The 14,977-nt window shown below is 35.1% G+C and overlaps 1 long non-coding RNA gene across 2 annotated transcripts; it reads right to left on the bottom strand.

The window, feature by feature from the left end:
• Positions 1 to 6,594: 6,594 nt before the first annotated feature.
• On the bottom strand, positions 6,595 to 13,405 carry LOC121065933. Of its 2 annotated transcripts, none has more exons than XR_005817404.1 (3): positions 13,379 to 13,405; positions 8,053 to 8,153; positions 6,595 to 6,868 (listed from the first exon to the last, which is right to left on the bottom strand). It is a non-coding gene; the product is annotated as an uncharacterized LOC121065933 (long non-coding RNA). The 2 variants fall into 2 exon arrangements; XR_005817403.1 differs by lacking the exon at positions 13,379 to 13,405 and adding an exon at positions 10,313 to 11,089.
• Positions 13,406 to 14,977: the final 1,572 nt, after the last annotated feature.

A 14,977-nucleotide genomic window follows, 5' to 3' on the forward strand; every position in this document is an offset into this window, starting at 1 on the left:
GTCTTCAGGTCAGATATCAAGACATTTTCACAATTTTATAACATTGAATTTTTCTACTTAACAGAAAAATACTAATCAGGACTTATTTTAAATTCCCCTAACTTGATTGTATTCTGCAAAGTAGACCAGCACACAATTCAATCTTTCCCAACATTCTTGGAGTCCTGAAAAGCAGAAAGGCGATTAAATTTTCTATTTTGGTTCATATTTGTTGACAAAGATTTCAGGGATTCTGAAGTATCACTGGACTTTCCCAAAGAGCAACAAATGATGTGGTGTTTTTTTTTTGCTAGCATGTTATTGTTATGAGAGATGTAGCTATGTCTGTTAAAATTTGTCAAGATTTGCTGCTATAGTAACCTATGACACAACATAACTTAGAATATGACATGCTGATAGATATGGAAGCAATGGTGAAACAAGACATCCATTAAGTTCATTTATCAAAGAATGTATACATTTACTTTTTTTGCAAGACAAGTAACAATAATAAATAGTGAACAGCAAAAGTTATTCCACCTTCCTTGAAACTTGCTCAATAAAAAGACATTGTGTATTCCATAGGCAGTTCCCAATGCCAGTTTAAAATAGTACTGTATCAGGCAACATGAGATTATTTGATCTATGATGCCTATACATTTAAATTATATAGGAAAGTGTGTGGGGCTTTCATAACAGAGAAATTGTCTATCATGTCACTTTAGCCTATAATTTTGCTAGCACAGTAAAAAACTTTTGTCAGTAAGCAGCTCATAGATTATCACTGTTAGATGGTAGACTTGGATTTGTTCATGTTTTATTTATCATCTGTGTTACATCCGATTATCAGCTGACACACTGTAACAACTTTTTTTTAATGACTTTTGCTCATCAGTCTACACATTTTAACACTTTGGAATGCTTTTACTAAAATTATTAATATAATTCTTATACATCCATGTCCCAGTATAATTAGTTTTTATGTTTCTAATAGGCTTGGATGGCAACAACAATTATTTTAACATTTTTCGTATAATAATATCCAAGCTCTACAACATTTAACTTTCAAGGGAATGATGGTGGGGAGATCAGATGCCACAATTTTGACTCCACTTTTAGAAAGCTATCAAATTTCAGAGCAATAAATGAATTCTAGAGTCTTTTTAGCTAAAAATGTACCTGACTTGTCATTCCCTCAGATCTTTTTGTTATTAAAAAGTATTGTAAAAAAATCTGAAAATAGTAAGGAGTCTAATCAATAAAATGCCTGTAAGATTGAAAGACTTTCATTGGAGGCACATGAAATGTTTCCACATAGAACGTAACAGCTACTTTCCACATGTCTCAGTCAACATTTAGCCATTAGTAAGATCTAACTAAAGAGTTAAAAGGGAGACATAAGCTTCTTGGAAATATCTATCCAGGAAAAAAAAATAATAAAAATAATATTATCCTGTTAAAGCAGACACTGAATAATAATGGCAAGAGGAGTTAGAATAGTTTCCTATGTAATGAACTGGGAACAAATACAATGAGCTATCAATACAATTTCCATTTAGACCATGTGTAACAAGAATTTTTTTAAAAATAAATACCATAAAAATACTACACTGTAGAGGAGCCAGTTTGAATTTTCAGTCAATAATACATATATAATGGATTTAATTTTTATTATATACGCAGTAAAGTCCCTGTTTAGTGGACAGAATTCAGTATGTCCGTATTCCAAACTTATACTGCTTAGATCAAATTAATTGATTAGCTTCACCATGAAGATGAATCATAAAAACACTAAATGACTGAGGTATTGTCTGTTCCCTAGCCCACAGCTGGCAATGATTTTTAAACATGATTTCCACAAACATAATCAAATTCAGCTTTGTTAAGGCAGGACAGAGGAAGCATAGGCAGTTATTAGGAAAAAAATCCATTAAATTCCTTGGTAGCTATTGGGAGAACATTTATGGTTTGTTTTTTATTGGTGCAAGGAACCACCATCTCCTACACAGTTGTTTTTGCTAAGCACTTTAAAAAATAAATAGCAGTAATTATTCTAATTGCAAAGTTACTAGCTCATTTTCTTCTCATCTTTTTTTCAAAGTCAGTAGTACATGTGTTTTTTTTGGAAGATGTCTTCTGTGTTTGTGAAAGTTTTCTAATTTTTATACGTAAATACTGTATCTTGATGGCATAACTCTCCAAAAATCCTTCCTCATTTGAGAGCGCTTACCTCCTAATCATTTTGGTGTCTTTTGCTTATTGAAATGGGATTCTAATTCTGTACACTTGACTTGAACAAAATGTGAATTTCCAAGGGAAAATGCCAAATGTAAATCATCCCAGTAAACCCAGAGACAGCAGAAAAGTCTTGCTTTTTTTTTTTTTTCTGTACTCCTTATGAAATTAAGAAAGTTTTCTAACTTAATTAACATTTTCATTCCACCCATCCCTACTTTTTTATTTCAAACTAAGCTTTTGTTTCCTCTATTAAAACACTTCTGCTTAGTTTGTAATAAGTGTATGTATATGTTTCCAAATATATGTATGTTTCCTAAAAGCAAAGGTTTATAATTTAAAAATGTATTTAACAATACCCTGTCATCATTTTAGTTTAGCAGATTCAAATTCACTTAAGATCTGAAGTTCATTCTGACATAGAGATAAAAAATTTTGAAAGTTTTTTGTAAAGAAGATAAGAATAAACAACAGGTAATTTGAAATACATTCCTCATTTTAAGTCTGCTAATTATTTTGTGAATCTGTTTAGAATAATACTTTTATTTTCAAGATATTTGTTATAATTTTTACCCCACAGTCCTCAACGAAACCATACTTTAGTTTAATAGGAGCCATGTTTGAGTAGAGACTGCTGAGTGCCCACTTACACAGAGCAATATTTTCTGCAAAGTAGACTGAGATAATTTGTACAGAAAATTACTTCAAGTTCAATACAGTAATTGATTGCACAAATGAATAATTAGTAAGGGGAGTAAAACTGAAGCTGGTTGTGAATGTTCAAAAGGATCTCACTGAGCAACAGAAGACAAAACTCAGTGTTGAAAAATGAAAGCACACAGACGAGATAAAACATGCTAGATATATACGTAGAGTCATGTGCTCTAAATCACCTACGAACAACTCAGGGAACAGATTTTCACTCAGAGAAGTCAGTTCTCAGGGAGGTCAGTGTTCAAGAGCGTAAGGAATGGTAGGAGAGGAACAAAAGATAAAACAGAAGACAACGCTGTGCCACTGTATAAATCCTTAGCCAAGAACCGTTTGAATAGTGAACACAGTCCTCCCTTTCCACTTCACCAAAGATATAACAGTGCTATGAAGGTGCTGAAAAAGGCATCAAGGATAACAAAAAGTGTGGAAGAGTTTTGACCATATGAGCAATCATATAGGCAGGACTCCTGGAAGAGTTGTTACTAAGCAGAGTCATGACAAATATAAAAAAACATGAATGATGGGAAAAGTGTCTTGCTTAGAAGTAAACATTTCTTACAGTGTAAAACTGAACGGAAAAGAAACCAATAACAAGATCAGAATATAAGTTTTAAACTTTTTCCACATGATGAATGCTCAGTTTATGGACCTTATTGCTCACTGTGTTGTACATACCTAAATATACATTTAAAAAAAAAAAAAAAAAAAAAAAAAAAAAAGATAAATATCAAGTATTAAACACAAAAATTAGAAACAAACTATCATTCAAGAAGTAGTCCCTAAGTCACAACTTATTAGAAATTGGTTATATCTCTCTGCATGTTCTATTTGTATAGACTTTTTTTTGCGTAAATTTTAATGTGATTATATTTTTAAAAAGCAGTTATATTATACACCCCATTCCTAAATTTTTGCTCAGCCCCTAGTCTTAGAACTGAGGTGTACTGTATGAATTTTCTGCCATATGGTATTTTAGAAGTTTAGATAGGGCACAGATGTGATAAAGAGGATTCGTTGTTTTCCAGCAAGGACTAGTCGTATACCTCCATTTTCTCCATCATATTTTAGACAGCAATTAGTCTTCAGGAAAAAATCAAGTATTATGAATGTTTTCTGCTCCTAAACTCAAAGGTGACTCCAGAATGTTTCATTTTAAAAGTATAATTGTTCTGGATTAAAAATTATATAATAAATTAGATTTCTAAGTGTTCAGTGCCCTTTTATACCTACAGTTATGCTCCATGTTCTGGATTTCTGATTTGCATCTGACCTGCGATTTCTTGGCACATTACTTTTGGAAGTATTTTTGTAGTTCAATGAATTATTTAGCTCTTACATTAGGTGATTGGGAGGGTACCTACGCTTTATAAGCACTTGTTTGCTGACTTGTTTCCATTTAAATTTGTATTCTATATGAAATAAATGACATGTTTTATTCTCATATCAAAGATAGCACTAGCTCACAACAGAAAGTTGGGAAGAAAAAGTACTTTTTTTGAAGATTTAAAAAACAAACAAAAAAAAAGTGTTAAAAATGAAACCCAAAGAAATAGTCTCCAACTCAAAAAGCCCCCATATTAGCTTTCCTCTAATCCACACAGGGTTTTTGGAAATTCATATTACCAACTTTTACTTACTATTTAACTTTGTGACAAAAAACTACATAAATAAAATCCAGTAGTAAATCTCATGTAGGGAATTTTTTTGCTACACTGAAATATTCTGACTCCTAGATAAGACTAAGGAGTGTGTATGCTACAAAGGTGCCTGTAACACTTGACCTAATCCTTCCAGGGAGTTATTGAGAGCAGAAGCTTAATCACCATTCAGAGTGATTCTTACAATGATCCTTTCTCTATTTACCCTCATGACATCCAGGGATACTGGACTCACTAAACTAAAGATAGCCTTGGTGCCTTTCACTCCTAGAAAAAATGCAATGTTGGTTTAGAAACATTTTTATATTAAAAAATTACAGTGGAAATTAAAAAAAAAAAAAAAAATCATCTGTTACCTGGTTCTTCTGTATGAAGGTAGAGAGTTTGAGGGTGCAACAGAAACATGCAGGAGTCAAACAATATTCTCCTAGATCCTCATTTTCACTACCCTCAAGAAAATTGTTTGCTGACATTGTGTCTAACGTCAGTGGTTTGTAAGATGAACCCCAAGCACTCCTAGAGATGGGACAATTATTCAGTCCTGGTACCACCTATAGTTTGACAGTTTGGAGAAACTGTCTTTACTGTGGACACCAGGATATGCATAGTATCCAATACAAAGTGCTATAAATGGTGAATGTCATAATATAAAATTGTCTGACAGATGCCTTAACATGTTCTTTTATTTTTCTGTTATTGTTAAAATTTTAATGAGAAAATTCTACTTTTGTACTGGAATTCACTAACTTTTCTGTTAGCTACTTGAAAACTTTTGCTTTTTTGTTAATGTAAATATAATAGAAATGCTGTATTTTTATTTTTCAGAGAGCCGTGGGATTCAAACATCAAAATTTTTTTTTTCATGTTAATGTTTGTGAGTAGTATTGAGCAAAAAAATATTATCCTGAGTTTTGTTCCTACGCTCTAGTTTACAAGACATTGAGTTATTCAATCTGCAAAGAAATGTAGAAAGGACTTAGACAATATATTGGAACCAAGAAATGTAGAATAATGAGCAGACAAAGTTGTCTTTGAAGCATATTTTATAGAAATCATAATTAGTGAGGAAAAAAAAAAAACACCTTCATTTTCTAGTTAAACTACTTGCAATTTATTATTCTTCATTATATGAGTCTCTAACTACAGTGGGGAATCATCTTTGCTTAAATTATTCCTTCCATTCCTGTAGTCATTCTTCCTCTTTACTTTACCAAAACAGATGCACAGCAATTTCCTGTTATTTAAATTCCCAGAAGGCTACCTTGCAGAGTATAACTGTTCAAAATCTTCACAAAACTACATTGAGCCAGTATGATTTTGATTGTGCCAGGCAAGCTGTAGTGATTAGCAGGCCTGTGAAATCCTGATGGTCAGGGAGTTGGTATTAGTTACTCATTTTTTCATCATATTCTGTCTAAATTACAGCAATCCAATAGAACTAATCATGGAGCTGGCAACCTCTAGAAAACTTATCTACAACCTGTCTCATCAACAAGAACTATGAGAAGCACAACAAAGCCATTCTCTATTTTTCACATTCGAGAAGAATGTTGAGTCCAGTTAAAAATCTCTATTCTTACATTCCATAGCATATACTGCTACTTTCCAAAAATCATCTAACACCTCAGAGCTCAGCATGTGGCTGATAAACTTGCAATTTCATTACAAACAAACTTCAAAATTCACTTTTCAGGAGACGGATGTTTTTACTATGATATGCAAACAGCACTGAGTTGCTTACACCTTTATTTGCAACCTATTTGTGTAGGCAGTCTTCAAAGTTAAACATCCTTGAGGAACGTAGAATCAGTGATGAGGTAGATGATCTGGAAGCATCTGTTCAGCTTGCTTACTTCAGCTTGCAGCAATTTAATTTCATTCACATGGTGCTGAGGCCAAACTAATAGGTTTATGACCCTATAAACATTATTATTTCTGGTGCAATGATGCAAAAATATAAAAAAAATAATATAAAATATAAAATATAAAAAAAAATATTCTGGTGCAATGATGCAAAAATATATATACCTTGCTTCTTAATTTGAGTGGTAAGATGACATGGCACTTATGCGATGTGTTTTCTCAAACATGGATCTCATTTTTACATTCATTGAGAAATATTAACAACTGTTTTATAACTTTCTTGTCCTTAACAAATCACTTTATTTTCTTTAACTAACTATCTCTAATGCAGACTGTAGTGCATACTCTTAAACAAGGCTGAAATAAAACTCTGGATAAATAAGATATCTCATGCAAAGGTCTGGAGACCTTTGGCCACTCTGAAACAGAAAGTGAACAAGTAACAAACATTAACTACATCAATCAATGAACTTCCAGATGGTTCTGATAGTCTTAATAACAAAGCTATCACGAATGAACGAATGAACGAATGAACGAAAGAAAGAGAAAGAAAGAGAGAAAGAGAGAAAGAAAGAAAGAAAGAAAGAAAGAAAGAAAGAAAGAAAGAAAGAAAGAAAGAAAGAAAGAGGAAAGAAAGAAAGAATGCAGGCAGGAAGGAAAGAAAGAAAAAGAAAAAGAAAGAGAAAGAAAGAAAGAAAGAAAGAAAGAAAGAAAGAAAGAAAGAAAGAAAGAAAGAAAGAAAGAAAGAAAAGCAATTGTATAACAAACCAAGAGAAATTAACTGCCTGCCTGGTGAACCTATCGTCTGACTTTTCCAATCTCATGCTTGGTAGCTATTCATATTTTTAGAAAACTCTCTCACTGCTGGGATTCTTATCAAAACAGGCTAGTTGAGCAATGAGATTTTAAAAAGCCAGGAAAGCAATATTCAAACATACATGGAATGTGTTCAGCAGTTACATCCCCCTCAAAAAAAAATAATATATATATATATATTTTCAAGCATGAAGGATCATTACTTTCAGTAATTAAGTGAAGATTCCTCCAGGATAGAATTGCATGCTGTTGTTTTCACTAATTACAATTTTGTTAAGAGTACTAGGCTTTAATTTACCACAGATACTCTATTCAATTTGAGCATAAACAAACATTTTATCTTGGATTATAATTGCTCTTTTCCTCATGCAAATTGTATTTTTTGAATGACATTTATTTTGTGTTGGGAGTTATCTATGCTAGATCTATTGTTTCTACTGGGATTTGCACCTCCTACAGAAATTTGTTTTTAATCTGCTCTTCATTCACACACTGCAGGATGCAAACACATATCACAGATGTTTCCCTGAGTCCAGGAGGAACAGTCACCCTCAGACCTAGCAGACTCTACTTTTCTCTTAGGCCAGTTTAAGGAAATAATTGTTGTTTATTTGTATAAGGATATATGTGGTCTTTTAGTGAGATTGCTAAAGAATTTGAGTTACACCTCCAAGATGCATGAAATCTGTTTTGTTAATTCTCTGCTGATTTTCAACCATAAGCAAGATGTATACCCTTACAGGGAAAAGGAGTTGTCAAGTTTCCTACCTGTAGGACTGGGACATACCTCAGAAGATCACTTAGTTCACCTTGTGCCTTAAGGCAGGAGTGTCTCCAGCTAGGTCATTTTTCAGAGAAATGCTTCTTGTCATGTCTTGAGACCCACAGCTGTACAGGCAATACATTTCAGCACTTCGTTATCATTAATAGCATTAGGGTTTTTACCCACCATCTAATATAAATCTGTCCTGTTGCAATTTAAAGCAGTACTACTTGCCTTGTCTTTCACAAGGATGGAAAGTAGTAGCATTTATGTATTTGAAAATTGTCATTATGTTCAATTTTCCTTTCTCTCCTTCTCTTCTCAAACTAAAAATCCTTTTTCTTTCATGTTTGCTGGACTTTTAATCATTCATATTATTCTTCGGCAGACTATCATCAGTTATTCTACATCTTTAAATTAAGTGCAACAGAGAGCAGGAAACAGTGTTTAAACTGAGACATTTTCAAGAACTAATGAAAAAGAACTATTTCTCGTTTTGCAACTGATTTTGCATTGTTTTTTGTTTGTTTGTTTGTTTGTTTGTTTGTTGTTTTGGTGGGTTTTTTTGGTATCAAATCTGACTGTGAAACAATTTCCTACACCATGTTTGTTTCTGAGTTTCAAAGATGTGAGTGATTCCAGAGGCTGAAGATCAGCGAGGTATTCAAATAACTTAATCTGATAAGGATGTCTCAATGCTACTGAATACTTCAAACCACTTTTAAAATCTAGGTTGGGGCAGATATTTGCAGGTATTTCAGTGCCTAAAGATATAGTAGATGATTGGACACGTTTTCTAAAGTCACTAAGAAGACAATGCTGATGCAGATCCTTAAATTTCTTTGAGGATCTAGACACAGCTGGCTGATTCTCACTGGTAACTGCAGGATATGAGTCTAAGTGTTTCTTAACAGAAACTATCTGCATCTTTTCATATCAGAATACCACCAAAAAAAAAAAACTGCTGGAAAGCAGTTCTGCAGAGAAAGGCCTAGGAGTCTTGGTGGACAACAAGTTAACCATGAGCTAGCAATGTGTCGTTGTGGCCAGTGTTATCCTGAGGTGCATTTGGAAGAGTGTTTCCAGCAGGTTGAGAGATGATATCCTCCCTCTCTACTCAGCCCTGGTGTGGCCTTATCAGAAGTATTGTGTCCTGTTCTGGGCCCCCTAGTCAAAGGGAGACATGGAGCTCCTAAAGAGAGTTTAGCAGAGGGCTATGAAGATGATAACGGAACTGGAGCATCTCTCTTATAAGGAAAGGCTGGGAGTGATCAGCCTGTTTAGCTTGGAGAAAAGAAGGCTGAGAGGGGATCTTATCAATGTATTCAAATATCTTAAGGAGAGTGTCATCCTCTTAAAGAGGATGGGACCAGATCCTTTTCAGTGGTGCACAGTGACAGGATAAGAGTCAATGGGCACAAATTGAGACATAGGAAGTTGCATCTGAATATGAGGGGAAAAAAATCTTTTACTGTGAGAGTGACAGAGCTCCGGAAAACATTGCTCAGAGGAGTTGTGGAGTATCCTTCTCTGGAGATATTCAAAACCCCCCTGCAGGTGATTCTGTGCAGTGTGCTCTGGTGCTTGAGCAGGAGGGTTGGACCAGATCATCTCCAGAGGTCCCTTCCAACCTCAACCACTCTGTTTCTCCGTGACTGATTTTTAGAAACGTGTTTGGAATTTTTGTCTAATTTTGTTTTAAATGTATATAAAATGAAGGGGAAAAGTTATGGAAATTGTAAATAACTCTTTGGAAAGCACTTTGTAATATCACATACAAAGAGTTACATGTGTCCTAATTACAAACATTTAAATAAGTTTCTCTTTAACTGCAAAGAAGCAATGGTTGGATGGGAAAATAACCCTGAAAATAGTAAATAAAACCATTAATAGTTTCTCAAGAATAGCTACCAAAATTTAAAATGTTCATATTCATTGTTTGCTACAGGTAAGAGAAATTTTATTTTAATTTCAAAATATGAAATTCATTAAATTGAGACACTACCTACTTTAATCAAAAAGATACTAAATAAATTTTAAATTATAGATTTTTTCACAGCATAAAGTTATCATAGCTTTCTAAACACCTGAATGGATAGTAGTGCATACAGTGGTGAATAGAAGGCAATTCTAAACTGTGTTACTGGTTTTCAGAAACTACATGTAAGCTATTAAGAAAAAAAAGAGTGCTTAAAAAAAAAAAAAAAAAAGTGCTTGAGGTCAGTAGAAATAGAGAAAAAAAAGAGGCATGCTAAGTAAAACAAGAAAATGGACTAGAATTTACCTGCCTCCAAGATAATGTTTCTGAGATCCAAATATAATCAGGAAGTTCCCTGAAGACTTAGAATTTCTTCTGACTGCAGTAGACACAATTTTAAAGAAATGGATCAAGCTACTCAACCTAAAGATTTCTACAAGTTTTACCATTGTGATAATTTAATGACTCCTCTGAGACTGCTCATCTAACTTGCTGTACTTTATAACTGCTGATAGTTTCAGAGAATTTGAGAAAACCAAAATAAGCCCTCTTTTAAAATAAAATGTTTCCCTTCTCCTTTTCTTTATTATTCTCCTGCCTGCTTTCCCCAAACCATATCACTCAAAAAGTCTCTTATACACAAATCAATTTATCTGACACTGTGATCCTCTCTAGTACATTTCTTCAGATCATCCAAATAATGGAAAAGATGTCTCATCCCTATCATTATCTCACCAAAACTCTCTACTAGAAGAATATAGATGGTGTCAGATTAAACTAGGCTGTAGAGAGATGACTTCTCCTACCCCTATCCAGTTCATAAAATCCTATGACAAATTGGTCACTGATGGCCTCCACATTAACTATTTGAACTCCCACCTTTTTAGGAAGGTGGAAATAATATATCCACATCCTTACCAGTAGAATACAATATAGAGCATGTACCAACATTCACATAAATCTTTCACAAGGTTACGCCTTTCTGTCAAAGTAATTCATTCTACATCACAGTCCCTGAGCTACCATCTACAAGCCTTTAGTGAAATGTGCAAAAAGCTGAGAGATTGAAACTCCTATTTTCTTTTGAGAGTCTCTTCTGAGCTTAAGCATTTCCTGTACTGATACTTTGCTCTTTCTGTCATAAGAAGAAATTATGGATTTGCTCCATCCTGTTTGTTTTTTTTTTTTTCCAAAGGGGATTGAACCAGGGAAACCTATTAAAGTTATAGAAAGAGGAACTTGCAAATAAGCGCATGACAGAGGTATCCCATGGGAAGAGAACAGAGCCAAGTGGAGTTTGTTCCTTTATTGTTCCTGTTTTTAAAGAGAAGTGAGTAGCTAATGCACTGCCATAATACTTAAAAGTGGAAGAAAGAAATATTCCTATTAATGCAGTAAAGTATTTGAAAGTGCTTTCCAGATGTTTACCAACTTATTGATGTCAATTTTGAATGATACATTTATCAGCTTACCTGACAAGATTAGGTTAAAGCCAAAAAAGGCCAAAAAAATATAGCTAAGTTTTCCTGGTCCATTGACTAATGGGGAAATTGGAAACATATTCTTTTTTGTAAATGTTCATGTGCATTTATTTCAAATGTTTTTGCTGGGTTTCTTGTAGGAGTTTTGTTGCTCTGATTTTTTTTTCTTCCCAGTATCTATGTTACCTCTCTAGATTATTATGAAATGACCTTGTTACACATTTCCATCCCTTCATATGACTTCATATGACATTCACTCTCATCCATTAAATCAAATTTCTGGCACCTGATTTTGTATCTGTGATTTTTTGTTGCTGTTGTTCTTTTTTGAAGGATATAACAGGCTACAATCAAATGTTTTCTTCAAAGTGAAAGTCTGCTCTTTGAAGGGTCACAACACTTCTTTACACTTTGTTGTGAAAATAAATTTTATAAAAATCTATAAAAATTCAAAGATCTGATACTTCAATGTCTACCTATATATAAAGATCTGTTTAGAGGTATTTTCAGTTTTGCAATAATGCAATATGTTACTTGTCTATCAAACACCAATACTATTCTTAAAAGAATACCTCTTGAAAGTTGTTTAATTTGAATATGAACAGGCAAATAAGATGTGAAAACTGTCAAAAAAGCTGAAACTCTCTTTTGGTTAATGTCTTCACAGTGGTAAGCCTGGGGGGAGGCTGGCCTCCTACAATTAACTTACTATTTTTTGAAAACTGGATTTATCACTTGAGTTTATCCAATCCCAAGAATTTATTCACACAAGACTAAATTCCAACACTATGATATGGTTGAAATTAAGAATATTATTACATGTTAAAAAACCTGAATCATCAACATTCAGGTTGACTGAAATTCAGTAGCATCTACGAAACTCCTCTAGCATGGCTACTGTGAGGAAAAAGGTTTTAATAACAGACTCTTATCTAGTAGATTTCAGTTTTTTTTGTTTTTTTTTTAAGTATTTATTTTATTATTTTTTTTTCCTATGCATCTTTCTAACACTTTGGAGTACTAAAGTATACTAAGGTATATGCCTTGCAAACTCTTCACTGTAAACTGCTGGGTTAGAACCATGGAAAATGTAGTGGTTTTACCCTGTTATTCAGCTGAACTCTACCACAATGGTCTCTCATTCCCCCTCCTCAAAGGATACGGGGAAGAAAATAGGATGGAAAGGGCTCAAGGGTTGAGATAAAGACAGGGACATCACTCAACAATTATTGTCAGAGGTAAAACAGAGTCAGTACAGGGAGATTAACGAGATTTACTTACTAACGAACTAAGGAAATGAGAAACTAAAAGAAATCTAAAAACACTTTTCCCCCATCCACCCACTTCTACGTCCTCTCCTTGAGCAGTACAGGTAAATGGAGTATGGGGGCTGTGATCAGTCCCTAACACTTTGTCTCCTCCGCACCTTCACTTTCTGCCCCTGCTCCACGTGGGGTCCCTCCCACGGGATGCCGTCCTTCCCAAACTGATCCTGCATGGGCTTCCCACAGGCAGCAGCTCTTCAAGAACTGCTTCAACATGGCTCCGTACCACAGGGTCCATCCCTCAGGAGCAAACTGCTCCAACATGGGTCCCCCATGGACAGTAGCTCCCCCCAGACCCCCTTCTCCTGTGTGGGCTCCTCTCCACAGGCTACAGCTCTGGCCCGGGGCCTGCTCCTGCAGGGGCTCTCCATGGGCCGCAGCCTCATCCAGGCCACATCCACCTGCTCCACCGGGGGCTCCTCCACAGGCTGCAGCGTGGAGATCTGCTCCATGTGGGACCCATGGGCTGCAGGGGGACAGCCTGCTCCACCAGTGGTCCTTCCACAGGCCGCAGGGGAACTTCTGCTTTGTGCCTGGAGCACCTCCTTCCCTCCTTCTGCACTGACCTTGGTGTCTGCAGGGCTGGTTCTCACTCCTCTCTCCCAGCTGCTGTTGAAAAGCAGTTTTTGTTGTTGTTGTTGTTGTTTGTTTGTTTGTTTGTTTTTCCCTTTCTTAAATCTGCTTTCACAGAGGTTTAAACGACATCTCTTACTGGCTTGGCTCTGGACAGCGGCAGGTCCCTTTTGGAGCCAGCTGAACTGCCTCTTACCTAACATGGGGCAGCTTCTGGACTCTTCTCAGAGGCCACCCCTGCAGCCCTCTGCTACCAAAACCTTGCCACATAAATCCAATATAGACAGACAAAGACAGAATTTTCCTGACCACTTCTTACGCAATTAAAGATATTACCATACACACTGCGAATAGAAAAACACTAACATTTTCAAATCAAAATCTGTCTTCTCATCCTAGGTGATAGCCTGTTTATTGTCAGAAAGGAGTCTTGATCATGGAAAACTGAAAGTAAGAAAGCATAAATTCACAGAATAATGCAACACCAGAAACATTAGACCATATCCAAAGAGTGTTAATTTCTTTGAATTAAAGGGAAGAGAAAAACTTGAACAGGTCTGATAGAAAGGGGTGGATTAATTTAATTACCACCTTTTATTCATTTTATCTCTTAAATCTTTCATTATTCAGACAAATTTGAACATCATGTGAGTTGGTGTAAGAGGCTTAAGCTCTTAAATTACTTGCCATTTTTAGTATTGTTAAATCTGTGCACTCAGAGTGTGGCAGGACTGCTGTAATGAGCTATACCAAAAAATAAATAAATAAATAAAAATCTGTATCCTTTCTGTGTACTAGACAGTCTTTGCCAACTCTCAGACAGTGTGGCAGCAATGATTTATTCAATCCAATCAAATATGTAGGACACAAAAGCAGTTCTTCAGCCAAAAAATCTGGAACAAATGGATTATTGAAGGGAAACCTAGGGACAGCCCACTGGAAGACAGTACAAGGTAGGTTTACATGATTTGATTTAAAATTCCTACCAGTCAATCATCCCCAACTATAAAAAAAAAAAAAAAAAAAAAAAAAAGGAATATCCTTGGTCATTTACATATGCATTACATTTATGCAAATTACCGGTGTGAGGAAAACTGTTGCATCGGTAACATTTTTCATCATGTACTTCACAGATGGAACTGGACTTGTGCATCCCAGAAGAGTGAATAATCAGATGAAAGGGCTTAGCTTCTGCCTGGAGGACTTCAAAATCCCACAGCCTTCCTTGGCCTGATCTGCTTTCTAGTGTGCAGTGATATGACCTTAAGCATTATCCCTAAATCTTTAGCCTTAGAAACACTAAGCCCTTGAGAGCAGCAACATGCTATATGTGAAGTTGGAAAGTAAAGAGCAAAATATATGAGAGCTTTGGCCTTTACGTTGATCTTCTAGTAATCCTAGCACAAAATTTATAATTAGGGCCCATTGCTAGACCCTTGGAAATCTGCCTGTTCAGTTGAATCACAGGCACAGCCCAACAGCTGTTCTAGGTAGCTGGGCAAAATTGCTGCAATCTTCCCTTCCCATCAAATATACACATCACTTGGATGGCATCATTGGTGTTTGTTCCTAGAATACATTAATTCAGAAGA

This window comes from Cygnus olor, chromosome 1 (assembly GCF_009769625.2).
Source record: "Cygnus olor isolate bCygOlo1 chromosome 1, bCygOlo1.pri.v2, whole genome shotgun sequence".
Lineage (NCBI taxonomy): Eukaryota > Metazoa > Chordata > Aves > Anseriformes > Anatidae > Cygnus > Cygnus olor.